Raw genomic sequence first — 14,936 nt, 5'->3', positions numbered from 1 at the left:
TAAATAATTATCGGTTAAATGTGTTATGTCGACGACCAGTGCCACTTTGAAATGGCTACCAAAATTTGCAATGGTTTACATACAGAAAATGTGATGCTTTTGATGACAGCTGGGCTGTCAATGTAGATTCAAAAAGACATCTTTGTTTTCAATCTCCTCTTACCAGCCAAGGGCAATCATAGTAGATGAGTTGAGACTTCCTATACTTGACCGGGCTGAAGATAGGAGCCTCTGGCAAGTCTAAAAAATGGGAAAACCATACCATCTGTTCACCCCACAATATTCATGCATTCAGCATGCATAAGGCCTGTATAAGACTCTTCATAAAACCGACAACAACAGCGTTCCATCTCTCAATAACGTACATATTTACAAGGAGAGTTGGATCTTGCAAACATCAAAGTCTCTGAGCACTGCTCAGCGGGACATCTGGGGAATGCTGCTCCGGATTCAGCAGGGAGGTCATTATCAGCCCACGTTCACAGACTGGTCTTCATGCGTGAGTCTTTTTAACGTTTGAAAGTTAACGCTGAAACAACAGTTTCAGTTGACTGAATTGTTTTTAGTGGACTCCGGTCACCGCCAAAGTTCTCAGAGAGCAGATATTACTGGGACGATGCTCAACTACTCAGATGACATGAGTTCACTGTGTGCCTGTGCCTCATAAACCATCACGATTCAACAAGTGGAATTTCTGTTCAACATCAAACTAGAAACGGCTTGAATTTCTATATGATTTAGTAGTTTGCAGTATCTGTATCAGTGTGAATTATAGATGGGTTTGAAATTAGTCAAGAATTAAAGTAAAACATTTTTTTTTACTTCATATTAAATAAGAAATATTTCAATCGCATTTACAAATAACAATTTAGTAACCACAAAAGTAATTCCATAATTTCACCTGGTGCAAAAAAAAAACATGCTTGCGAGCAGAAGAGGTGTTCACCTGAGGAGGTAAACATACATAGCAGCAGTAGGGGTACTTTCCATCAGGATAAGTATCGAAAGACTTTAGGTTAAGTAAGAACTGTCATTGTTTATCACTATAAACATTTTTATAAGGTACACTTTATTAGGTATACCTTGCTAGTACTGGGTTGGACCCCCTTTTGCCATCAGAACTGTCTTAATTCCTCGTGGCATAGATTCACCAATGTGCTGGAAACATTCCTCAGAGATTTTGGTCCATATTGACATGATAGCATCACGCGGTTGCTGCAGATTAGTCAGCTGCACATCCATTATGCGAATCTCCCGTTCCACCATATCCCAAAGGTGCTCTATTGGATTGAGATCTGGTGACTGTGGATGCCATTTGCTTATAGTGAACTCACTGTCATATTCAAGAAACCAATTTGAGGTGATTTGAGCTTTGTGACATGACACGTTATCCTGCTGGAAGTAGCCATCAGAAGATCGGTACAGTGAGGTCATAGGGATGGACATGGTCAGTAACAACACTCAGGTAGGCTTTAGCGTTTTAAACGATGCTCAATTGGTAGTAAGGGGCCCAAAGTGTGCAAAGAAATATCCCCCACACCATTACACCAGAAGCAGCCTGAACCGTTGATACAAGGCAGAATAAATCCATGCTTTCATGTTGTTTACACCAAATTCTGACCCTAACTGAATGTCGCAGAAGAAATTGAGATTCATCAGACCAGGCAATGTTTTTCCAATCTTCTATTATCCAATTTTGGTGAGCCCGTGTGAATTGTATGCTCAGTTTCCTGTTCCTAGCTGACAGGAGTGGCACCCGCTGTGTCTTCTGCTGCTGTAACCCATCTGCTTCCAGGTTCGACATGATGTGCGTTCAGAGATGCTCTTCTGTAGACCTCGGTTGTAATGAGTGGTTATTTGAGTTACTGTATCCTTTCTATCAGCTCGAACCAGTCTGGCCATTCTCCTCTGACCCACAGAACTGACTCTCACTGGATATTTTTTCTTTTTCAAACCATTCTCTAGAGAAAGTTGTGCATGAAAATCCCAGTAGATCAGCAGGTTCTGAAACACCAGCCCATCTGACACCAACAACCAGGCCATGTTCAAAGTCACTTACTGTTGATCACCTTTCTTCCCCATTCTGACGCTCAGTTTGAACTTCAGCAGATCGTCTTGACCATGTCTACATGCATAAATAAATAAGTTGCTGCCATGTGATTGGCTGATGTGTGTGTGTGTGTGTGTAATCACATAATATAAACATATTATAATATATAAATCAAAAGAACCTTGAATTTCTTGGCCTGTAAATTCTCTGACACTACATTCAATCCCTAGTTACAACAACCAAATATACAAAAAGCGCAAAAAATAGAATGCATAGCATTCATTAGCTACAAATAAAAAAATCTCTCTAATAGTTCCCTAAATCCCACAGCTCCCTGCACTATAGTGCGGTGAAAGAAAGATGCGAAAGAAAGCCGTCTCCCACAAGTGCTTGTTAGGCCCAAATTATTATTGCAATGAATAATTTTAAAAATAAACAAGTAAATAAATAAAGAAATAAATAAAGGAAACATTTATAGATCTAAGTATTATCAGAGGACCGAAAAGTTTCTTGCTGAGCTCCAGAGGCTTGTTTGAAATTTGCTTTTGTTTTTCACTTTGATCTTTAACAGTTTACCTCTCCTCCAGCACTTCACCTAACCTCCCCACTAATGCGGCATCCCATATTTCATACTGCAATCCTTAGCAGGTTGGACACTTATACATGACATATCTTTAATAACAATAATAATTGCTGTATTCTTAAGCTTACCATGAGTAGAACACACATACAAATTGTCATATTTTGGCATCTACTTTTGCTTACAAATGAGTATATGTATAGGCTGGCCACAATAAAAGGCCACTCTAAAATGTGCAGTTTTACTGTATTGGGGGGGGTCCGGGGGGTCCGAAAACCAGTCAGTATCTGGTGTGACCACCATTTGCCTCACGCAGTGCAACACATCTCTTTCGCATAGAGTTGATCAGGTTGTTGATTGTGGCCTGTGGAATGTTGGTCCACTCCTCTTCAATGGCTGTGCGAAGTTGCTGGATATTGGCAGTACCTAGAACACGCTGTCGTATACACCGATCCAGAGCATCCCAAAAATGCTCAATGGGTGACATGTCCGGTGAGTATGCTGGCCATGCAAGAACTGGGATGTTTTCAGCTTCCAGGAATTGTGTACAGATCCTTGCAACATGGGGCCGTGCATTATCATGCTGCAACATGAGGTGATGGTCGTGGATGAATGGCACAACAATGGGCCTCAGGATCTCCTCACGGTATCTCTGTGCATTCAAAATGCCATCAATAAACTGCACCTGTGTTCGTTGTCCATAACATACGCCTACCCATTACATAACCCCACCGCCACCATGGGCCACTCGATCCACAACGTTGACATCAGCAAACCGCTCACCCACACGACACCATACACGCTGTCTACCATCTGCCCTGAACAGTGAAAACCGGGATTCATCCGTGAAGAGAACACCTCTCCAAAGTGCCAGACGCCATCGAATGTGAGCATTCGCCCACTCAAGTCGGTTACGACGACGAACTGCAGTCAGGTCGAGACCCCGATGAGGATGACGAGCATGCAGATGAGCTTCCCTGAGACGGTTTCTGACAGTTTGTGCAAAAATTCTTTGGTTATGCAAACTGATTGTTGCAGCAGCTGTCCGGGTGGCTGGTCTCAGACGATCTTGGAGGTGAAGATGCTGGATGTGGAGGTCCTAGGCTGGTGTGGTTACACGTGGTATGCAGTTGTGAGGCTGGTTGGATGTACTGCCAAATTCTCTGAAACGCCTTTGGAGACGGCTTATGGTAGAGAAAAGAACATTCAATTCACGGGCAACAGCTCTGGTGGACATTCCTGCAGTCAGCATTCCAATTGCATGCTCCCTAAAAAAAACTTGCTACATCTGTGGCATTGTGCTGTGTGATAAAACTGCACATTTTAGAGTGTCCTTTTATTGTGGCCAGCCTAAGGCACACCTGTGCAATAGTCATGCTGTCTAATCAGCATCTTGATATGCCACACCTGTGAGGTGGATGGATTATCTCGGCAAAGGAGAAGTGCTCACTAACACAGATTTAGACAGATTTGTGAACAATATTTGAGAGAAATAGGCCTTTTGTGTACATAGAAAAAGTCTTAGATCTTTGAGTTCAGCTCATGAAAAATGGGGGCAAAAACAAAAGTGTTGCGTTTATAATTTTGTTCAGTGTATATATATGTGTGTGTGTGTCGTAGCTGCCGGCGAAAATGCAGAAAGAGCCAGTTATGTTAATATCAGGACTACTCACAGTGTATAAATGTGTCACAGTATAAATGCCAAATTTGTATAGTAATATAAAGCGCTTTTGCAGTGTTCGTAATGAATAATGTTGTAATGCTGATTCTGCACAATTTATTTTTTACTATACAATTGGTTCTTTCTGTAATAGAAAAACAAATAAATACAGTGCATTTAGTGATAATTGTTAATCAGTGGTTATCAATGTTACTGCTCATATTTTAAGGTTTGAACAAACTTTTGCACCGTTTGTGCAACAAAATCAAATGATATCTCAGGTCGCGTGACTTGTTGAGGAGAGTTACGCCATTACCCAAACCATATATTACTTTTATTTTTTTATCATATTTAAAACCTGGCCCTTCTGACTTGGGCTAGTAAGCAACCACCCAGAAAGCCAGCAACTGCTTTGACACTAAAAATTAACATGGCCAGTTTGTTAGAGGCTTTCATCATTTGCATTTTCTTTCTTTTTCTCTATAATAATTCATATTTGCAATCTTATCTTCTTTAAAATGTATTATGATTAACTTTTGACAGCTACATCAGCTTCTTTGACTAAAAACTGCTCCAAACTCTTACTCAGCAAAGCAGGGCACTCAATGCAGGCCTGGACTGTGAAAAAAAAAAAAGCCCAGAAAAAGAAAAGGGTAAAATAAATCTAAAGAAAATGGGGCAGATGACAAGACAGACAATGAGCGCAAAATTGGGAGAGACAGACAGAGAAAGCAACACTCGTAGTCGGCTCCAGACAACTCTCCATCTCGTCCCGTGGGGGAACAACTCAAACCTCGGCTCTGGTTCTGAGTGATATTGTAATGAGCCAGTTTCACTGGCCCTTCAACAACCCCCCCCAACACACACACCTCAACCAGCTCCCAAGGCCCCCGAGCGGCTCGCTCCATTCCGTTTCATCACACTTCAAACGGGCCTGGCGCGCTCTGCAGGCCTGCACCAGACCAGGAGACTGCAACATCTGCATGAGGTGGGAGGAGGGGAGGCGTGTCTCACGGGGGGACACGCAGCATCTCGGAGCAGATGTCACACGAACCTGAACAGCAGGACGGGGGAGGGATGCCGTGAGGCACATTGCAACAGGTTGAGATAGAGCGAGACCGTTCTTGCTGCATGGGGACCCTGTGATCCAAACTCTTCCCTGTGGTTGCCCCCTTCTACCCCCTTTGACAATAAAATTAGGTAATTGGTTACCCTTGCCCTAATAAGCTAATCATGGACCATGTGCTTTTTCTATTATTAAAGTCGTGTCGTCCCGGGGTGCTCCCCGAGGGCTTCATGTGCAGTGCAGGAGATGGTTAGGACACCGGGGTGGGTCTGGCTGGGAGAAGACACGCTCCAAACCTTTGTTTCAACAGTCCCTCAGGCACAGAAATCCATGCGTCACGGACCCGCCACAAAAGATCCCTTAAATAAAATTAATAGACCTCTTAAGGGAGAATCAAGCTGTCTGTCACATCACTTAACATTAGCACCCTTTCATCTCACCCTTGTTAGAAAGGCCTGGTACTTTTATTCCGGAGGATAACTTCTATCATCGTTTTATATCATTATGTCACCCAGCCCTAAAACTTGCTCTATATGGTAAAACACTAAGGCATTATTGACATTACAGTACGACTTTCTTAATTGCTTTGAAATGAAGTGATATACAAATAAATCGGACTTTATTTATTTTATATTTATTTATTTAAAAAAAAAAAAACTAACAACCGAAAACTATATAATAACCTTTGAAGACTTTCATTAATAACCTTTGAATAACCTCAGCCTAAAATTGTGGTCATGTTTACTGTTGCTCTGTGAAATTATGTGGGCGAAATCCAGTCACTTCAAAAGTAATCTGCGAGAACGGGAGTTCCCGTGAGGGCAAAAAAGTTTCCCAAGCAGATTTCGCTCATGTTCAAGTTGGTCACATGAATTCATTGCGTTGACTACAGAAAGATGCTTGAATTTGAAGGTGACTTGACTTTTCTGCCCACAAAATTTGGCTGAAATTTGACCACAGCTTAAAGGCCTAGTCTAGTGCTATGGTAGTACCTTCCAATCACTGTAGTAGCAAGAGTTTTTTGGTAGCACTTTAGTTTAGGGTCCAATTCTCACTAGTGACTAGTTGCTTAATAGCGTGCATATTATTAGGATATTGGCTGTTTATTTGTGCTTATAAAGCAAATATTAATGCCGTATACTGGATGACCATATTCTACATCCTTAATCCTACCCCATACCTAAACTTAACAACTACCTTACTAACTATTAATAAGCAGTAATTAGGAGTTTATAGAGGCAAAAGTCGCAGTTAATTGTTAGTTAGAATTGGACCCTAATCTAAACTGTGACCTATATTTTTAATATATATGTCAAAACATATGACATTAACAATACATAGCTTTTATTTTGAACATGTTAAAAGTAAAAAAAATAAACAAAGACGACATTACAAAGAGGAAAATGACTGACAGATCCTCTAAAATCAGAGTGATCCCAATGTGATCCGCGCAGTGTAATCAGGCAGCGCTTGCACTAATTACTGCAGCGGACCAGTTGCACTCCCAATTACCAGCAGATACGCCAAAGCCTGCGTAGAACAATCAAGCACAGCGTACGCTCGACTAAACTGATTCCCCATGCTGTTGTCGGATATCTTCTGCTGCAGTGGGCCTTGATTGGAAACAAATACCTTTCGCTGACCTCCAACGCCGAATGTGGCGGCAAGCGAACAACCGCTGATTCACCCCCAACCCTTTAGCTCTGCGTCCATGTACTCAATCTGCTACTGTGGCTAAATGTAATTAGAGAGCACATTAAACTTTGCCACAGCACTTTCCAACATCGTTTCCGTTCGTTTTGTTGCCTTTATTTGTTTTGCAGAGTGAGGCGTCCCGCAGAGCGTGGAGACAAGCTGCCGTGTTCTTCTCATTACACATTCAGACTGTTTTTGTCACCCAGTCGACTGGTGCCTCCAAACAGCTGTTTTCCCAGGCAGTATAAATAAGCATTTGTTCTGACATGAAGGGGAAAAGAGGGAGAGAGATAGATGGGGTAGAAAAGCCAAGCTCTGAACAGGCAACATCGGGAAAAGGAGAGAGGATACCACGGAGGCTTTGTAGTGGGTAAAATATTCTTATTATAACCTCAATAGCCAAGCAACAGATAACATATTATGCTGTTGACTATTCAGTCAGGATGTTTAGAAGAGATTTGAATACTTACACTGAGCATAAGTGTGGTTTTAGCTATTTTCAGCTGTGATGGGTCCTTCCAACTTATTGCTTGAAGCTGAACTTGAACTTGGCAGCTGAAATGTCTCTACGCTTCTTCTTATCCAGAAACATATAAATAAATAAATAAATGGAGTAAAGAGCATCACTGAGGGGTAACAGAACTTCACTTCATCATGCATTGTGGGTACCAGTGGTATGGGCGTACAAATGCAATAACACTTTTATCACATGCCAGTAATGAGGGATAATCACCACAGTAATGGCAATCCCAGCAACCCCCATTCATTTTTTATCAGCTGCAATTAATTTCTGTTGATATTTCTCATCCATTTCTACCCTTTAACACTAAGTAATACAACTAAAACTTCTTGGTTAGTTAAGATTGTCTGCTTTCCAGATTGGCAGAGCTGAAGAGGTGGATGACGGCCAGACGAAGAGGATCGAGGGGAATCGGCAACAACAGGCAAGTAATACAAGTCCTTTACCTCGCTAGATACAGACGAGACCAGACAACAGAGGGTATTTTTACACGACTACGATGTACTAAAAACGTAAACTTTTTTCCTTTTTTGCTATCCTGCATTTTTCATGCCAGGCCAGTAGTTTTCATGCCAGGCCAGTAGTTGCTGATGTCCCTCTGTAAAGAAACATTACGCGCCTATAGACTGAACACGTAATAAGCATGCCCATGACGTCACTGTTTTCACAAATTCGCATTTTTGTTGTTTACATGGATACGATAACGGTATCGGTTTCAAAAAGTTTTCGTTTTCAAAGGTTTCCCTTTTCAAGCCCCCAAAATGCTGTTGTGTAAATGAACGGCCAAAACACTTCTTTTTCTTTTTTTTTTACGTTTCTTCTTGAAAATGGTGTCATATAAACACCATATGTTCCATATAAACACCGGTGACAGGTGAGTGTGATTAAGGGATCTGTTGAGCTTGTGACAAATTTAAGAACTGTAGAAGAAAACCAATAAATCTTCTTATGGTAAAGTGAAGCTGTACTTCAGTTGTGTTCATTTATTTTCCGGAAACTTGCGTACTCGTCTGTCATTGGGCTTTGGGACATAAAAACAGCTCTAAATAAAAAAAAAAGTAAACAAAAGTGTATTCATTTTGTGGCTTTTTTATATTTTTATTGATGGTTTTTAAATATTGAGTTTTTACGTAAAAATTTAAAGGAATAGTTCAAAATAAGATACTGTCATCATTAACTCACCTGTGTGCCATCTCCAAGAATTATTTCTTATGCAGAACACAAAAGAAGATATTTTGAATAATGTTTCAACAGTTTTTGTCGATATGTTGAAAGCCAATGGGGTCCAAAATTATTTATTTTTTTGGGAGGGGGGGGGGGGCGACATTTTTTAAATATCTCTTTTTGTGTTCTGCACAAAATAAATACAAATAAAAATCATGCAGATTTAGAACGGCTTGAGGGTGAGTAAATGATGAATTATACTTTTAGGTGAACTATCTCAGGTAACATGCAATACTGAAGTCTAATGAAATTGTGGAGGGGGGGGGGGGGGGGGGGGGGGGGGGCGTTCAGAAACATCTTCCACACTGTGATTCAACAGCAAAGTAATAGCTCTCTAATTAAACATCTTCTCCACTCAGTAGCTCTGAAGTGATCTGCCAATCATCCTGCAGGAACGCATCACATCGTGTTATCTGCCAATCACTCGATGCTGAGTTCATGACAGGTGCCTGCAAAACCGCTTTCTTAAAATATGGACCTGCTTTGCTTCAAACCCACAGCTGGAATCGGAACAGAAAGAGCACACATGCACGTCCTGGTGGAGTTCCATGCCGTTTATGTAGATTAAGTGCATAATAAATAAGTAAAACTGATAGCTACTTTCAGACATTAGCCTGAGGGGACAAACATCTATTAGCAGATTAAACAAAAATAATAACCGCAAGTCACTCATCTTAAAAAGCAGGAAGTTAAAAGACACCAAGCTTACGGGGGAAAAAGTCATTTCATGTATCCTTTCAAAACAATTGACAGAATTTTTCATGAAAGAGAAAAGAAAATCAACACTTTCATTATTCAGTGGCTGCTATTTTTTTGTTTTTTTTTGCAAAGAAAGTGACGCTTAAAGAGAGACTGCTAACCACCCTTGATAATCTGCAGAGCACCCTTAATTGAGAGTAATTAATTACATATTTATGGCAAGAATAGTCTCAGACAAGAGAACTGTTAAGGAGTCCTAGCAAGCACGACAAACAGGGAGTTTAAGTGTGGTGAGCAGGTAGAAGCTGAAAGTGACAGCTGATCCTCTGGGAGCCATAACTCCGGAGAGTAAAGGCCATAGAGAATACAGGTGTTCGCACACAACTGGGTTGAAGCATAGCCTACTGGTGGTGAGGAACATATAATGGATTGAGGGTCTGGCAGTGCAAGTAGACATAGCATTCACTTCTGCTTTGAAATCTAGACCAGTTGCCATCAAAGAGATGAGTCACGCCAAGAATGAAATTGAGATGAGCTGAAGATTTGACTGTGTAGTCATGAGTACAGCAGCTACAAGACGATACTCAGAACCTGATGTCCAACCGGCTTCCATCCAGCAGCCAAAAATATTTGGATGCATTATGGATTCTGAGTGCAACACATATTACTGTACAAAAGTCAGTACGTTTTTATTTTATTTTATTTTTTAACATAGGAAGAACTTTTTTTTTTATACAACAGGTGCTCAAGAAACATTTATTATTATCAATGTTGTAAGCAGTTGTATTGACCCCAAACTTCTGAACGGTGTAGTGTATACACGCATCTAAATCAGCAACACTGTAAACAATACAGTAGTGAAATCTGCTATACCAACGCAAGGACAACAAACAGTGTTCTACTTTTTATTATTGACAGTCTAAGTCTGGGTTGTCAGAGCTTAAACTCGACTTTCCTGATTCAATTTTACAGTATATGCATTTAAAGGCCAGCTCCCCATGAGCCATAACATCTAGCCAAACCCCAAACATGGCGTATTGATTTTTCTAATCTGTTTACTCCTCTTCTGCACTTTTGAGTAGACTGCTGGAGAGCCTGGTTTGCCCTGGGGCGTTCAGAAGGGCCCAGCATGTTTCAGCTTTGATCATCGTTCAGCCAGTGGATTAACATATGCAGACTCTCTTCCTCCCTTTGTCGTCAAGCCTAATCTATGGCTTCCCTCTGATCAACTACAGGCCATGAATCAATCAACTCACCTCACGTCCTAGCCGTCTCCACAAAGATGGGATCCCTTTGTCTGCTAAAAATGAAAAGAAATTCAAGATGCTGTATTCATGTAAAAAGTAAGGAAATAATATTAAGTTATGATTGTGCAGGTCTATTGGCTAGACATTTGACTAAACGTCATAAAGACTTTTTTCATTGCATTGATTGGCAAGGAACTGCCATTATAACCTATACTGTACCATATTTGGTACACAAGATTCTAAGGCTTTTAAATTATTAACGTGATCAAAACATTGCTGAAAAACCTGTTGTACACAATCTTCTTCATGCTTTCTGTCATTGAATTGACAGTTCATACTTTGTTAGCAAGTAAAAGGCACAATTCTAAAAACATCCCCCTTTTGGTTGTGGTACACATCTTTTTTTGTGAAATCTTTAATGAGTTTTATAAACTAAAGATAAGAATAACTTTTATATTGTTAGAAAATTACTGAGCTGAAGCAGCTTATAGGTTTACTTCATTTTTTAAGAAAATCATGTTAAAATATGAGCATCACATACAAAACATCAGGCTTTTGATGAAAGTTTATTTGTACATCCCTTAATCATCATTGTACTGCACTGCATTACATGTTTTGCTCCCATAATAAAAATTTCAAAGCTTTGATCATAAAACTCGGCATTTAAAGCTGCAGTCCGTAGTTTTCCTCTTTGTCGCCATCTCTGTTCGAAATCTGCAATTGCAGTTATTCGCGGGATTATCAACTTTACGTGGGTTGTGCCTCGGCACAGTGCTGTGAGAAAAGGCTATAAATCTCCACCTCCAACATCCTCACACGCAATATAGCTTATAGCCGAGACTCCTTCTTTATGTGTACAGATGTGACGTAATGACCCAAAGACATGCTCGAATTTCCCGCGTAAATCCACCAGTACCACTGAAATTAAAAATATTATTACAAGCTTACCGTTTTGAATCGAGCTAAGGCAAGCAGATAGTTTTTAACACTGGCTGGTTATGTACTTCCTCAAAAAAATTATTTTGGACAATTTTTAACCTAAAAAAGCTACGGACTGCAGCTTTAAATATCATCTATCCAAAACATATTATTGGGAGATGTAGAAAGACAGCTAACATTTATATGCATTATGTAAGTAATAAACTATGAAAGTAGTCTGCTATACTATTATAAAGATGTCATTGATTTACATAATCTATCAGAATTTAATCTACTTTTTTTGTTCATAAATATCAGCAACACTAAACTGCACGTGTTTGTTCATTTTGGGCCTCTGAATAAAATGAGGTGTTTTTCCTCCTCGGGTGCGAGTTTCATATTCTCCTATATCATATTTTGAGCCATAGAAGCCTGATGTATCAAATATGATACTTAATGGAATAGTTCACTTAAAAAAGAAAATGCTGTCATCATTTACTCACCCTCAAGTTGTTTCAATGAATTTCTATCTTCTAAGATATTTTGAAGAATGTCGGTAACCAAACAGTTGATGTTCCCCATTGACTTCCAAAGTATTATTTTTCCTACAATGGAAGTCAATAGGGTTCATCAACTGTTTGGTTATTCTTCAAAATATCGACATTATTCAAAATATCTTCCTTTGTGTTCAGCATAAGAAAGAAATTCATACATGTTTGAAATAACTTGAGGTCGAGTAAATGATGACAGAATTTTTTATTTTTAAGTGAACTATTTTAACAAAAACATATATGCTAACTTTTTTAGATGTTATATATTTTGTCTAGTTCGTAAAAAAATTATATGTCAGGATTTAAAGGGTTAAATAAGAAGAGACTGTTTTACTGACACATGTAACGCAAAAAGGCAAGTCCTTACAGTACAGCCTTGGACTAGCTTCATTTGTCTTGAGAATGAAATAGAACCGAGCACCATTTTCTGTTTCACCAGTGGTCGCTGTGCACTACACCCTTTAAATACAAACACAAGAGTCTATGACCTCCTTAGTCTGCGATGGTCAAAAACAGCATTCAGTTTAACAAAAGCAAAAGCTCATCAGGGACTGTATGAGGATGGCCTCATTGGCAGCCGATGGAAGTAGGGCACTAATGTTTCCCCTGCGCATTAGCTCTGCTAAAAATGTTCTGCCCTCAAAAACCCATAAGCCATTGACTCTGTTTGACTGGTAGACCTACTAATGAATTAAGTTGTCTTAATAATTAGCCAATATAAACTAATACTATCATTCAAAGAGAGGTGAAAATTGAAGTAATTATCCAGGTACATTAATAGATGTTAAAGGGATACTCCACCGTTTTTTCATGTTATTCCCTTAACTAAGACGAGTTGATACGTACCTCTCTCGTCTCAGTGCGTGCACTCAATCGCTCTGTCTTGCGGCGAAACTTTGTTAGCACTTAGCTTAGCCTAGTTCATTCATTAGGATCCAAGCAGAGAAGCGACCAAACACCTCCACGTTTTCCCTATTTAAACACAGTTACACCAGTAGTGTAACTCGACCATGAATGATGACAAAATAAAACGTTGCGCTTTTCTAAGCGTGTAAAGTGGATAACTATAATGTATGGCGGAATACCATAGCAAGTGCTTGGGAGCACTTCGACTCGGCGCAGTAATATCATCACTCGTGAAAAGTCATCTTCCCTCTCCGGAGTTATGATATTACTGCGCCGAGTCCATAGATATATATGCGCCGAGTCGAAGTGCTCCCAAGCACTTGCTATGGTTTTTCACTTGCAATTTATGCTTTTTAAAAACGTTTTTAAACAAATCGAAAATATTGTCTGGTAATCAGCATTATCCCCACAGGTGCTTTTGAAACTGCTCCATTTAATTTGAACATGGAATATTCCTTTTAAGATGATGCAGAGTATTTACTTTAAATTTCTGGTTCAATATTAAAATGACATCATGTGACTGTTAGATGAGACAACAGAGAAACACATCTTCCGTGAGGCTAAATAAGCAGACATGCTACACATTGCACATCTAATGGGCAGAAAACTGCAGTGAACTAAGTCCATAAACAATCCTGTGTGAGCAGCAAGGAGTACAGCGACCTTTGAGTTAGGAGTTGAGGCCCTATTAAAACAGAGCCCAGCTTACTGGCAGGACGTGCATCCCCTAACCGCGGAAAAGCAATCTCGCAGCAACTGCTAGGCAATCAGCGGTGCACTGCGCGGGGTTGAGACAGCAATGACCTGCTGATTCCACAACAGCAGAGGTGAACCAGCCTCAACACACTGATGAGCGCTGCACAAACATCAAACAGGCACAGAGGACCTCCCTACGACCTGCTTCGGCAGCCCCATCTGACGCCCGTGCCTTTTATTTGGGCTGATAGTGGAGGATGGATTGGCAAATATCGATCACGGCAGTGTTCGTAAAACTCTCCCTTCAGATTTGAGAGGTGATTATGGTTGGACCCAGCTGATGCCGCTGTGTGACTGTCTGGGTGAGTGTGTGTGGTGGGTGATTGTGATCAAACTAAGAATCCAAACATAGCACAATCTCATCATTTGTGAACTGCTCTTAGCCTTTAGATCAGTGTTTCCCAGTGTTTTTTGCCTTACGTCCCCTCCACAGCCCCATTCACTCACACGGAACGCTAAAATATACATTTTTTTAAAGGGATAGTTTATCCAGAATTAAAATTCTGCCATAATTTATTCTTCCCTTCATGTTGTTCCAAACCTGCTTGGCTTGCTTTCTTCAACAGAACACAAATTAATATAATACATAGAGGTTTTTTAGTCCATACAACGTAAGTCAATGAGATCCAGTGTTGTTGTAGACTTGTTGTATAAAAAGCAGAAACATTCTTCAAAATACTTTCTTTTGGGTTCTGCAATAGAACAAAAGTCATACAGGTTTGAAACAACATGAGGGTGAGTAAATAATAATAATCGTTCAAATTCTATGACAATATAGGAAACTCCAACCCACAACTACAACAACAACAATGACATAGAGGAACAATTGCATTGGAAGCACTTTCAGAACTTTTCCAGCTGATGAACAATAAACACTAACAGCCAATTACAACCCATCCTGCTTCAAAGAGATTGATCATTTAAAGTGACAGATGACATAGCTGCCATTCCCACTTACTGTATAATAAACAGAATGTTATTATGTGTTGGTGTGATTGTCATGTAGTTATCAGTTATGGCTTTACATTAAGACAGAATTTTAATTTTTTTGGGAGTTAAACTTA

This window comes from Rhinichthys klamathensis, unplaced genomic scaffold (assembly GCF_029890125.1).
Source record: "Rhinichthys klamathensis goyatoka isolate OS25496 unplaced genomic scaffold, OSU_Roscu_1.1 h1tg000270l_1, whole genome shotgun sequence".
In the NCBI taxonomy this organism is placed as follows: Eukaryota; Metazoa; Chordata; class Actinopteri; order Cypriniformes; family Leuciscidae; genus Rhinichthys; species Rhinichthys klamathensis.
The sequence above is the reverse complement of the archived record's forward strand: the minus strand, read 5'-3'. Positions refer to the sequence as shown.